Below are 12,972 nucleotides of genomic sequence, written 5' to 3' on the forward strand. Positions count from 1 at the left end.
TCTTTCATACCTTGGGCCAAAGCAGTGATTATAGGAATTGGGCTGGTTTTATGTCAGAAGACAGAATATGGTTGATCAGGGAGGCCCTTCTTTGAACTCCTTCTGTCAACATGGGTGAGGCAATAGATTGCAGTGTGGAAAAAATGAGCAGGAGAGAACCAGGAGTCTTGGGAGAGCTCTTTCTCTCTCTCTCTCCACACACACACACACACACACACACACGTGTGCACACACAGATGAGAAAGTAGAGACAGATTGGAGTGATGCACCTACAAGCCAAGGAATGCCTTCCTACAGCTGCCAGAAACTGGAAAAGACAAGGAGCAGATTCTGCCCTAAAGTCTCTCTCTGGGAGAGGAGGCCCTGCCGACAACCTTGCTTTTGAACTTTTGGCCTCTAGAACCATGAAAAAACAATTTCCTGTTGTCATAAGCCAGGAAGTCTATGATCATTTGTTATGGCGGCAAAGCATGTGACACAGGGCCCATGAATGTGGATGAAAAACTTTATACCTTTATTTCCACTAATAAAGTTAAGCTTAGCATTTCCTTCAGCCATGAATGTGGGCAATGAACTTGTGGTTTTGGCGGAATCTGTGACTGAGTCATCGACAGAAACTATAGAATCTTATCACAGGTTAGCCATGATAGAGACCTTGAAATAGCATGGACACTTGTATTTTTACAGTAGTTAGTAGAACTACCAAAGGTACATATTTATCACTAAGCTGCAAATTTGGTTTTTAAATGGTTTAAGAAAATTTTTTTTAAACTTTTATTTAATGAATATAGATTTCCAAAGTACAGAATATTGATTACAATGGCTTCCCCCCCATAATGTCCCTCCCACCTGCAACCCTCCCCTTTCCCACTCCCTCTCCCCTTCCATTCACATCAAGATTCATTTTCATTTCTCTTTATATACAGAAGATCAGTTTAGCATACATTAAGTAAAGATTTCAACAGTTTGCTCCCACACAGAAACATAAAGTGATAAATACTGTTTGAGTACTAGTTATAGCATTAAATCTCAATGTACAGCACACTAAGGACAGAGATCCTACATGAGGAGTAAGTGCACAGTGACTCCTGTTGTTGACTTAACAAATTGACACTCTTGTTTATGGCATCAGTAATCACCCTAGGCTCTTGTCATGAGCTGCCAAGGCTTTGGAAGCCCCCTGAGTTCACTGACTCTGATAATTTTTAGACAAGGCCATGGTCAAAGTGGAAGTTCTTTCCTCCCTTCAGAGAAAGGTACCTCCTTCTTTGATGACCTGTTCTTTCCACTGGGATCTCACTCGTGGAGATCTTTCATTTATTTTTTATTTTTTTCCAGAGTGTCTTGGCTTTCCATGCCTGAAATACTCTCATGGGCTTTTCAGCTGGATCCGCATGCCTTAAGGGCTGATTATGAGGCCAGAGTGCTATTTAGGACATCTGCCATTCTATGGGTCTGCTGTGTATCTCACTTCCCATGTTGGATCATTCTCTCCCTTTTTTATTCTATCAGCTAGTATTAAGAAATATTTTAATATAATTAGTTCCTTTTTATTTATATCTTTTTTTCAATAACAATGTCTGAATAAAGGCCTATAGGCTTTATCAAAGAAATTGAAGACCCTCTGAAATGGTGAGCTGGTCTTGAGTAGCAAACGAATTAATGAATGAAAAACGAATGATTCTTGTCCCATGTACTCAAAGAGGGAAATGAAGGCCCAGAGAACTGAAGTAGTTTGAGATCCCAGCAGCAGCACATAGGGGCCATTCTATTCTACTCTGTTCTATTCTACTGTGACCGCCTTCAAGATCAGTTCAGGTCATATATCCTCTAGCAAACATTCCAGAACAACTTTGTATTCTACTGTCCAATCCCCTACCTCTCTTTGTCTCGTTACTCTTTGTGTACCTCTCAGCACTTCATTTCATTCAGTGAAGAAGTTTTTAACATTTCATGTTGTATTCTTCCCATCCAAACTCAATGCCTGGTGTAGCTAAATAAATAAATACTCTCCCTTTGTGGGGAAGGGAGATTCAGCTGTCACCAGTGTTTGGTGAGTAAGTCTTATCATTTGAACAAGAGGTTGGACACCTGCCTTCTATTTTGTGTTTATGCAATTCATAAATGTGCCACAGGCACATAGTAGGTGTTCAACAAAGGTTTACAGATATAATTGAATTTCCTGGTAGCAGAACAGCTAGACAGACTGGTGGATAGATATAAATTAGTAAGGCAGATTTAAACCATGTGTTGATCATTGAAAATTTGTTTCATTTTTAGCCAAGATAAATGCTTTTCTAAAGTGTAAAGAAATCTGTAATTTTCTGTGCTTTGAATTAAACCTCCCACTTCCCAGGTTTCCTCCTGCTTCTGGCGGCTCTTAATGAGCTAATTTACCCCACTGAGGTGAGAGATTTCCTCCTGGGAAAGTTCAGATGTGCCTCACTCACATCCAGGGCCCCAGAGCGTTTCCTTACAGGGCTTTAAACACTCTGGACGTATTTAAGAGAGAAGCCAAGAAACAAATCTGTTGTTTTAGCTTCATTCCTCGAGGCTCAGCGGCTCGGCTTTCCTTCTCCTTTGATCGCGCTCACTGGAGTGGCAGTCTGGACGCTACAGAGAAGGGTTGGGTCTCTTTAGGAAGCCCAGTGCAGGGGACCCACCCAGCTTCACACAATGAAAATAAAGTTGTCAAGCCTTTGAGGTGGCTGTGAAGATTTATTCTTCCTGGGCAAATTGGTAAGACATTTATATTTTAAAAAAATGCTTTGATGAACTTGATAAGGAAGCTCTGGTTTGAATGTGGAAAAAAGAGTCTAGACTTTTTTTTTTCCATTGCTGAACGAAATTCTCAAAATTCATTGCTAAACTTGATCTGTGGAAATGAGGTTGCCCTTCAAATGAATGACTAGACTATATGGGGACCGCTTGGGGATTATAAAATACTTGTATATTCTGTTTTAGATGATAAGCCTCCATGAGGCAGGAAGTCTAAGGAACTTTGTGCTGAATCTTGACATCTTCTCCACAAGTTTCCCTGTCCTCAGTTGCCCATTAAAACCTTCCAATTTGAGCTCGGTGCTATGGAGCAGTGGGTTAAAGCCCCGGCCTGCAATGCCGGAATCCCATATGGGTGCCAGTTCTAGTCCTGGCTGCTCTACTTCTCATTCAGCTGTCTGCTATGGCCTGGGAAAGCAGTAGAAAATGGCTCAAGCCCTTGGGCCCCTGCACCCACTTGGGAGACCTGGAAGAAGCTCCTGGATCTTGGCTTCAGATCAACTCAGCTCTGGTCATTGTGGCCATTTGGAGAGTGAACCAGCAGATGGAAGATCTCTCTCTCTCTCTCTCTCTCCACTTCTCTATGTTAACTCTGTCTTTCAAATAAATAAAATAAATCTTTAAAAAAAAAAAAACCCTCCCAATTGCTCTCTTATGGTTCTATGACTTCACTTATCTCTAATAGCTAATACAATATTTTATCATGCATATAATTAAAATAATGTCTGCCCTTCCTAAGTACAAGGGTTGGGTTTTGTGGAAGTGTCACATACTCTTCTGAGCATATTATCATCACATTTAGGTCTCAGGATCTAGGAAAGGACATGGAAGCTGGTGTTAAATATAAAAGTACTTCAAAATGTTCATAGAACTGGAATTAAAAGGTAAGTATTTTGGTGCAAACAACATTGAAACTCATGCATATAAGGAATATTCTAAAAGAGCGTGCAAAACTTTTTTTCAACAAAATAAATATCTTTTAATTCCATTCCATATATTTCTACTAAATTCCAAAAAGTCATTTTAGCCAAGAACATCTGTTGACATCCCTGAGATAGTGCTGTTGACATCCCTGGATTATACAGACCATTATAAACGGCTCTTAAAAGGCTGTGAGTTCCAGACTAGAAAAAAAAAAATTGTGGACATTTATCAGCTGGTAGTGGTTGAAATTCTGTAATAATTGGGGGGATTTTCTTTGGAAAAATCAGAAACCTGCTCTTGAATTCTGTTTTGGGGGCAGCTCTATGTTGGATTGCAACTGGCAAGATAGCCCAGCTTGTGACAGATGGAGCCAGCTTTGGATTCCTTTGCCAGCACCTATTTTCTGTGTCACCCGGGTATATTCTTAATTCTTCTTGCTCAATTAGCTCAACTGTAGTATCAGGGTGATTGCACTTTGCTGATGGGAACGTTTCAAGTTGTAAGGATCAAAGGCAGGCTCAAGTTACGCTGGAGACCAGGGATTACTCTAAGGAGCACAGGCACTTCAGGAAATGTGGCAAATAATCACCACACAGGATACAACAGCCCCTTGGTAAGAAGCCCTGTCACATTCACAGCAGAGTTGCTTCCTGTTCCTCTTCTCTCTGAATACCTATCTCCACTTGGCAGCTTGGTCTTGTCCTCTCTTCTGTTCGTTCTATTGCCCTTTCGCCGTCTGTGTTTTGGATTCAAACCTCACCAACAGAGAGGATCCCACTGACTCAGGTGATCCTGCAGTAGGGAGCCCCTGTTAGAGGTATGGACTTCCTCAGAGCTGGATCAGCCTCCAGCTCGTTGGCTTTGGTTCAGTCCCTAAGTTCAGTGTTGCTTGTTGTGGAGGTGTCAATACTGTTCCTGTCTTCGTCATGTTTGGGTCCCTGGAACCATTAGCAGTGATCAGGTCAGCATTCATCATGGCTAGGTGGCTCAGTAAGAGACTGATGATCTCCATCTGCTCCTCCAGCCCCGTTCTCCATTCATCTGTGCCTTGCTCTGTACCCTGAGGGCTGAGTTTTATAAACTGTATGTTGCCTATGGTCTGTTTCCATCTTGCAGGAAACATTAGAAGGTTAGGAAATAGAGAAGATGGAAGTTGGGGCATACATTCTTTATCTTCTTCCTACCACCTGGCTGTGTTTTTAACAGGATCCGCAGCCTTTGTTCATCAGCCCCTCCACTGTAGCTACAACTCAATAGCATCTTAGTAATACTCTCCTTGCCATGCCTACAGGTGGTAATAACTGCCTACTTTTGTCTTTTGTTTTTTCTTTTTGTTTTTTTTTTTGACAGGCAGAATGGACAGTGAGCGAGAGAGACAGAGAGAAAGGTCTTCCTTTTGCCGTTGGTTCACCCCTCAAGTGGCCGCCGTGGTGTGCAGCGGCCGGCACACTGCGCCGATCCGAAGGCAGGAGCCAGGTGCTTTTCCTGGTCTCCTATGCGGGTGCAGGGCCCAAGGACCTGGGCCATCCTCCACTGCACTCCTGGGCCACAGCAGAGAGCTGTCCTGGAAGAGGGGCAACTGGGACAGAATCCGGCACCCCGACCGGGACTAGAACCCGGTGTGCCGGTGCCGCAGGCCGAGGATTAGCCTAGTGAGCCGCAGGATTCTCTTACCTCTGACCACAGTTTTGCAAGTGGTTCCTTTTCTTAACTCATGTTAGTAAACTCTTTGAGTGGGCCAGGTCTTACTTGGTGGGCCCTCGGCTGACTGATGGCAGGGATTGTGGAGATGGTGATCTGGACATATCATGTGCTTTCCAGGACAAACACTTCGGATATAGTTATAGGACTTAAAAGGGTTTATGTTTCCAAGAGTCTGGTGCATCGTAGGACTCAGTCAGTCCAAGTTCCTATGATTACTCTGCCTTGTTTTTGTGGGAGAAGCTCATCAATAGTATGTGTTTCAGAAACATAAAATCTCCATACATGTCCCGTTTAGTTTCAATGTCCTCACTTCCAAAGCAATAGGAATGTTGTTGGTTGCTGCACCAGTGGTCCAATTCATGAATAGAAGAATGTTAAATCTCCTGCAGCAAATCCAGAGGTAAGAATGTACTATGTAAGGGCATGCTATGGAGCACCTATGTCTATTACATTATTGAAATAACACAGTATAGTGATTCTGTGTAGACGGCAGGAATGACAGCTTGAAGTGAGAAGAAATAAGGAAATAGGTGGTTATTGTTGAACTGGTGCTGCTGTCTCTTTGTAATCTAAAAGTTTTGGACAACCAGGAGTCTGTGACAGAATATCATGAAGGAGATCACATTTATAGCTAAATCAGAAAAAAATTTCAATGTGTTAGACATAGAAGGGTTTGTGATAAAGCATAGTTCAAGGGTCTTTTTGGACAGATAAGCAAACTGTGGCCTTGAGGACTTAATGACTTGGTCAGGGATGACAAATGTGTAGTACCTGTGTGACTACCACTTCTCCCAAACCTGCGACAGACATAAATGATCATGGCATTTGTCCCCACTTAGCCCAAAAAGGCCTCAGTTTCCTCCACTAAGTGCTCTGGCAGGCACTAGCCATTCAATCAACTCATAATAGACCGTGAAACTCATCCCTGGACCGGGAACCCTCTGTCACTCCCAGACCTGGGGTTTAATGATTGTAACTCTTGTTGGCGAAAGAGAAGTCTATGATTTTGCCTTTTAAATCTTGGATTTTCAGATGGATACAGATTACCTGGAATATAAGTTTTAATGATATTTATAATTCATAGCCTATGCTGTTGTAGCAAGTGATAAGCAGGTTGGACACCCACATTTAGCACTTATCATCAGTTCTGAAAGGTACCCATGTCTCCAATGTACTTCTTTTTCTTCATTTTGACACATTCTCTTGGTCTATTGGCCCATCAATTAAAACCATTCAATCAGGCCAAGTAGAGGAAACTCAGATCTCTTCTCTGTGTCCAACCAAACACGCCTAGAATGTTTGGTTGGCTCAGAATTTCTGTGTTGTTTGCTTCTGGTTTTAGTTCTTCACTGTCATTTATCCACCACTCTGGTGAAGGACAGCATTGTCTTTAACACACAGCTGTGTCCAATTACTCATGTTGCACACCTTTAGCTATTTGAAAGAGCTATTAATAAAGGGGTCTCAATAATTATTATCTAAAGAGGTCTCTTTCTGCTCTCAGTGACTTGTGGAACTCTGAATGTGCTGATGTTCAACAGTTTTTAAAATTAAAAAAAATGGTACTTTCACATGGTGCAACCTAAAATGTATCGATCTTGAAATTCCTGGGCAGAAATTTTTGAAATTATATCCATAATGGTAGAAGATTATAGTAGTTAATAAGATAGTTTATGTCTTAGAGCGATTAACTGATACACAGTTGTGACCAAAGACACCTGTTATCATTAGGTGAGTGTCAGATCAGGAGGAGGAACCGCATGGAACTCAACAATCTGATTCATGCTGGTCAAAGATGATGGTGAGAACCAGGCCGGGAAGAGGCACTGAACGACTCCAGGGGGTGTCTTTCACATTCCAGTTAACATGTGTGACTGCTCGAGAATGGGGAGATCATTTTCTTTCTTCAATAAGTTACCACCCTACATAGTATATATTGGACACCTAGGCCAAAAAGACTTAAAAGTTTAATCTACCAAGCCTGATTCTCTAGGCCCTTTCGATCTTACTGGCAAAAATAACACAGTTATCATGAAGATTTAGGAGTCTCAACCTGCCTATGGGTGACATGTTTGTCAAGAATTTTGTTTGGAGTTTTGTTTCTCCCAATTGTCTAAAACTCACCAGTTTCATTCATTCCCAGTATGTGCTTGGACCCTATGAGGTTGGTTGCCATTTTGATTGTTAATTTAGATGCCCCAGAGATAATGGTACAGTGGTTAGGAACTTGGGCTCTGGCTGCTGGAGTTAGACAAATAGGGTTCTCAACCCATCTTTACTATTTCTAAAGGTGTGAGTATAAGCGAATTACATTGTCTTTTTGAGCCTCAATTTTATGAGCTGGGCAATGGTGATGGTAACTAAACACTGTTCATGAGTTGCTAAAGCATGCAGAGTGCGTTGTTAGCAATACCTACTACTCAAATACGTTTTCAGTAGTTTGCAAACTGGGGTGCACATTGTACCCTGATCATATCCTTTTAGCTTTGGGTACCAATCTCATTTTTGGCCTACTGCTTGAACCCGAGACTTTCCTCTGGGGGCAGCTAGAGCTTCCTCCTCTGTGCTGAGAGCCATTCATGCTGTGGAGTTTACAGTTGTTACCACCCTAAGCCACCCTAAGCCCGACCATCTGTAGCTAAGAACTGGTTATGGCAGGCCTATGTAAGCCCAGCTCCTTTGCTTGGCCACAGGGCAAACTCTTGGGATCAGGCAGAGACTGGAAATTTGCAGGAAATATTAACCTTTACTCTGTTTCTTTCCCTCTCCTGCCCAGCATTCCCCTACCTGGTATCACCTGACAGCACTTCCTAAATATACGAATCCTTGCCTCAGTTTGCCTCACAGGAACCTGACCCTATGGAGGGGATTGTCAGCGACATGAAGTAGGAATCCCATTTTGCAGATGTGAGAACCCAGGCTCAGGAGGCCACCTGACTTACTAAGTTCACTCCGCTAGTGTATAGCAAGACCTGGATTCCAGCCTCCAGTTCTTCTGGCCTGGGACTCGCACCTGTTTATTTCTACCTTTTCTGGTTATTTGTAAGAATGAGAGAAAGGCTGGTGCAAATGAGCTTCCAAGGAATTTGTTATTGAAGAGAGAGAGAGGAAAACTTGAATAAGGTTAAAGAAAAGGACTGCAAACCATATCACAAAGACTGGATTCTGTTGCTTTTGAAACCATATTGCAGAGAGTCACTGATATCGGCAAGAAGGGGCTGGGAGGGAACCTGTGGGCTATTGTATTTCTATGTGCAGGGCATACGGCAGCCTACTTGATGCTGGCATCGGCTTGCTTCATGCTTAAACCGCTTATTAAAGTCTAGACGCAACATGAAAGCACGTAAATTGGTTCCAGCCATCTCTAGTAAAAACTTCAGCTGGAGCTGGGAAGTGATTGGAGCATCTCTTGGTGTAATTAACATTGACTCTTAAAGTTTCTTTAGCTTAATTGGTAACACTTTCTTTGGAAGCTGGTGAAAGCGTCTTGCTGGGAAGGTTAAATGCATTTCTGTGTATAAGATCAAAATTCAAATATAGTTTTATGGGCGCATTTACAGTTATGTTCTACCCGGGTGGTCTTTTTTCTCTGTATCTTTTCTATTTAAGATTTATGCTGTCATTCACCACAGTCTAAATGTGTTTTGATAAAAAGAAAAAAAATGAGCCGTTGCTGACGCATTTCAAACAGAGAGTTGGTAATATTTTGAAGCTTTCAGTAAATTGAACTGCAGTTTGGCTTAACCCAAGCTTCTCTTTCCCCCAAGCCCTTCACTTGGGAGTCTAGGGCTTAGATTTTGTTTGTTATTCAGAAATTGAAAGTAGCTACTACTATTTAGCTGGATCCAAAGGTAGGAAGCCAAGCATTTTTAAAGATGACCCTTCCCTGGCTGTGGCCAAACTCATTTGACCCCCATTATTCGGGAATGAGTGTGTTTATGGATGTGAAAGTGTTTATATGTATTGGGAGCGTCCCTCCTTGGCTTTGTGTCTTAAGGGTCTTGTCAGTGTAATGGGTTTTGAAAGTCAAAAAGCCCCTATGCTTTAAATTTTTGGAGAATGATCAAAGATGAAGCTTCCAATTCTCTGGATGGTCCATAATTAAGGCTTGAGGGAGGGCCTGCTCGATTTTACTTTTAAGAGCTTTGGCTACCCATAACGCCCAGGGCCATGACTTGATCCTCATGTTTGGAATTGATTTCTACCCATTTCTATGGTGCAGAGAGGCCAACCATCTTCAAAGCAGTCCAACATTTTCTCTTCGTGGGGATGGTGTGTGGCAAACAAGGTTGTGAAAATCATACAGCGGCTGGCGCAGCGGCTCACTAGGCTAATCCTCTGCCTAGTGGCGCCAGCACACTGGGTTCTAGTCCCGGTCGGGGCACCGGATTCTGTCCCGGTTGCCCCTCTTCCAGGTCAGCTCTCTGCTGTGGCCAGGGAGTGCAGTGGAGGATGGGCCAGGTACTTGGGCCCTGCACCCCATGGGAGACCAGGATAAGTACCTGGTTCCTGCCTTCGGATCAGCGCGGTGCGCCGGCCTTGGCAGCCATTGGAGGGTGAACCAACGGCAAAGGAAGACCTTTCTCTCTGTTTCTCTCTCTCACTGTCCACTCTGCCTGTCAAAAAAACAAAACAAAACAAAACAAAAAACAAAAACATACAGCAAATAAAAATCAATGTGATCCAAGAATCCAAATGCAACAACTGCGTACATTTCTGTTTTCTCTAACATTTGTCTGCAGTCATATATGACTTTAAAAATACATATATGACATTAAAAAAATGGAACAGTGTAGTACCTTTGCTCAAAGCAAATTATGTTAATGTATGTTTTTTTTTAAATTTACTTATTTATTTTCATTTTATTTGAAAGCCAGACAGATAGATCTTCCATCCTATGGTTCATTTCTCCAAATGCCAGCAACAGCCAGGGCTGAGCCAGGCCACAGGCAGAAGCCCAAAATTCCTACCTAGGTTGTGCTGGGGAGTGGCAGAGATTTAAGTACTTGAGCTGTCACTACTGCCTGCCAGGATGCATGAACAGGAAGCTGAATCAGAAGCAGAGCAGCTGGGGTTCAAACCAGGCACTGTTACAGGATGCATGGGATGTGGGTGTCCCAAGTGGCGACTTAACAACTGCCCCAATGCCCCACCCCTAGTGTGTGTTGTTTTGAGTTTTTATATACACACAAATTTTCTTCTTACACTCTTATTCATGTTGCATATGCAATATCTTTCTTTTTAATTTTATGATTTTAAGCATCTATAATTCTTTGATGAATTTCATGTAAATGGTTGTATAATAACTTATTTATTTATTTATTTTTGACAGGCAGAGTTAGACAGTGAGAGAGAGAGAGACAGAGAGACAAAGAGAGAGAGAGAGAAAAAGGTCTTCCTTTTTCCATTGGTTCACCCCTCAAGTGGCCGCTGCGGCCAGCGCGTTGCGGCCGGCACTGTGCCGATCCGAAGCCAGGAGCCAGGTGCTTCCTCCTGGTCTCCCATGCGGGTGCAGGGCCCAAGGACCTGGGCCATCCTCCACTGCACTCCCAGGCCACAGCAGAGAGCTGGACTGGAAGAGGAGCAACTGGGACAGAATCCGGTGCCCCAACCGGGACTAGAACCCGGTGTGCCGGCGCTGCAGGTGGAGGATTAGCCTTGTGAGCTGCGGTGCCGGCCTGTATAATAACATATTAACAGATTGTAGTTGCTTTTACATTCTCCTATTAGAAGATAATGTTCCTTAAGGTACCAAATCAGAGTTACCTGGAAGAATGAATTCCTAGTGTTACTCAGCATGGACTACACAGTACACAACAACCTAGATCATATTGTATGAACAAATTGTTGATTATACTGTTTTGATCTGTATACATGGTATACGTGTATTGAAATATCATACTCTAGCCCATAAATTTATATACTTCTTACTAATACATTTTTTGTAAAAAGAAGATACTGTTATTTATTTCTTGCTATAATGCTGCAAATGGACAGGATAATTGTACAGTACATACAGACTTATCTGCTTGTTTTCTGTATCCAGGATTATTTCTTTCCCATAGATTCCAAGAAATGAAAAATCATCAAAGGGAATAAAATTATTTAAGAAGGGCCGGCGCTGTGACTCACTTGGTTAATCCTCCACCTGCGGCGCCGGCATCCCATATGGGCGCCGGTTCTAGTCTTGGTTGCTCCTCTTCCAATCCAGCTCTCTGCTGTGGCCCAGGAAGGCAGTGGAGAATGGCCCACGTGTTTGGGCCCCTGCACCCGCATGGGAGACTGGGAAGAAGCACCTGGCTCCTGGCTTCGGATTGGTCCAGCTCTGGTCGTTGCAGCCATTTGGTGAGAGAACCAATGGAAGGAAGACTTTTCTGTCTCTCTCTCTCTCACTGTTTATAACTCTACCTGTCAAATAAATAAATAAATAAAATTATTTAAGGCTCTTGATAATAGCGCCATGTGATTTTTCCAAAGTGTTCTTTCAAATTAATCTCACTAGCAACACACAGAGCTACCAGTATTGGTTATGGTTATTTTAAAAGTTCTATGTTATTTTGACAGAAAAATGGCATCTTGTTTCATTTGCCTGTCTTTGAAGACCTTCTCCACTCTCTCTCCTCTTCAGTGAATCATCTGTTCTTGCCCTTTGCTCACTTAGCTGTGGAATTTTTGTGTGCTAAAAAATATCAGAGGAGCTGGTGCTGTGCGCTGTGGCGAAGAGGGTTAACGCCCTGGCCTGAAGCGTCGGCATCCCATATGGGCGAGACCTGACTGCTCCACTTCCAATCCAACTCTCTGCTGTGGCCTGTGAAAGCAGTAGAAGATGGCCCAAGTCCTTGGGCATCCGTGTGGGAGACCTGGAGGAAGTTTCTGGCTCCTGGCTTTGGATTGACATAGCTCCAACCATTGTGACCAATTGGGGAGTGAGCCATCGGATGGCAGACCTCTCTCTAGCTCTCTCTCTGCCTCTCCTCTCTCTGTGTAACTCTGACTTTCAAATAAATAAATCTTTAAAAAAAATATTGAGGGACAGTTGTTTGGCCTAGCAGTTAAGATACCTACATTTCCTAACAGAGAGCCTCAGCTTGAGTTCTGGCTCCACTCCCAATTTCAGCTTCCTGCTAATGTGCACTCTGGGAGACAGCGATGATGGCTCAAGCGATTGCATCTTTGCCACCCTTGTGGGAGACCTGGATTGAATTCCTGGCTCCTGGCTTTGTTCTGGCACAGTCTCAGCTATTGCAGGCATCTGGGGAATAAATCTGCAGATGGAAATTATCTCTCTCCATTGACCTCTGTAATATTCGAATGGATAAAACAAAGACAAATACAAATATTGATCCACATCATATATTACACATTATAGGTGATATATATATATTTTGGCCTTCATTTATAGTTTTTGAAATTTACATTTGTGTTGTAGGTTAGCTGATATGAGTGCAGGTCATTCTTAGAGAGCAGTGGTGGCATCAAGAGAGGACAGTCTGAGCAAGTAGATGGGCTGGTAGGCAGTTAGGTCAGTCCTAACTGGGAATGAGGGAAGGGGAAAGTCTCTTTAAG

The sequence above is a fragment of the Oryctolagus cuniculus genome, chromosome 11, assembly GCF_964237555.1.
Source record: "Oryctolagus cuniculus chromosome 11, mOryCun1.1, whole genome shotgun sequence".
Taxonomy (NCBI): Eukaryota; Metazoa; Chordata; class Mammalia; order Lagomorpha; family Leporidae; genus Oryctolagus; species Oryctolagus cuniculus.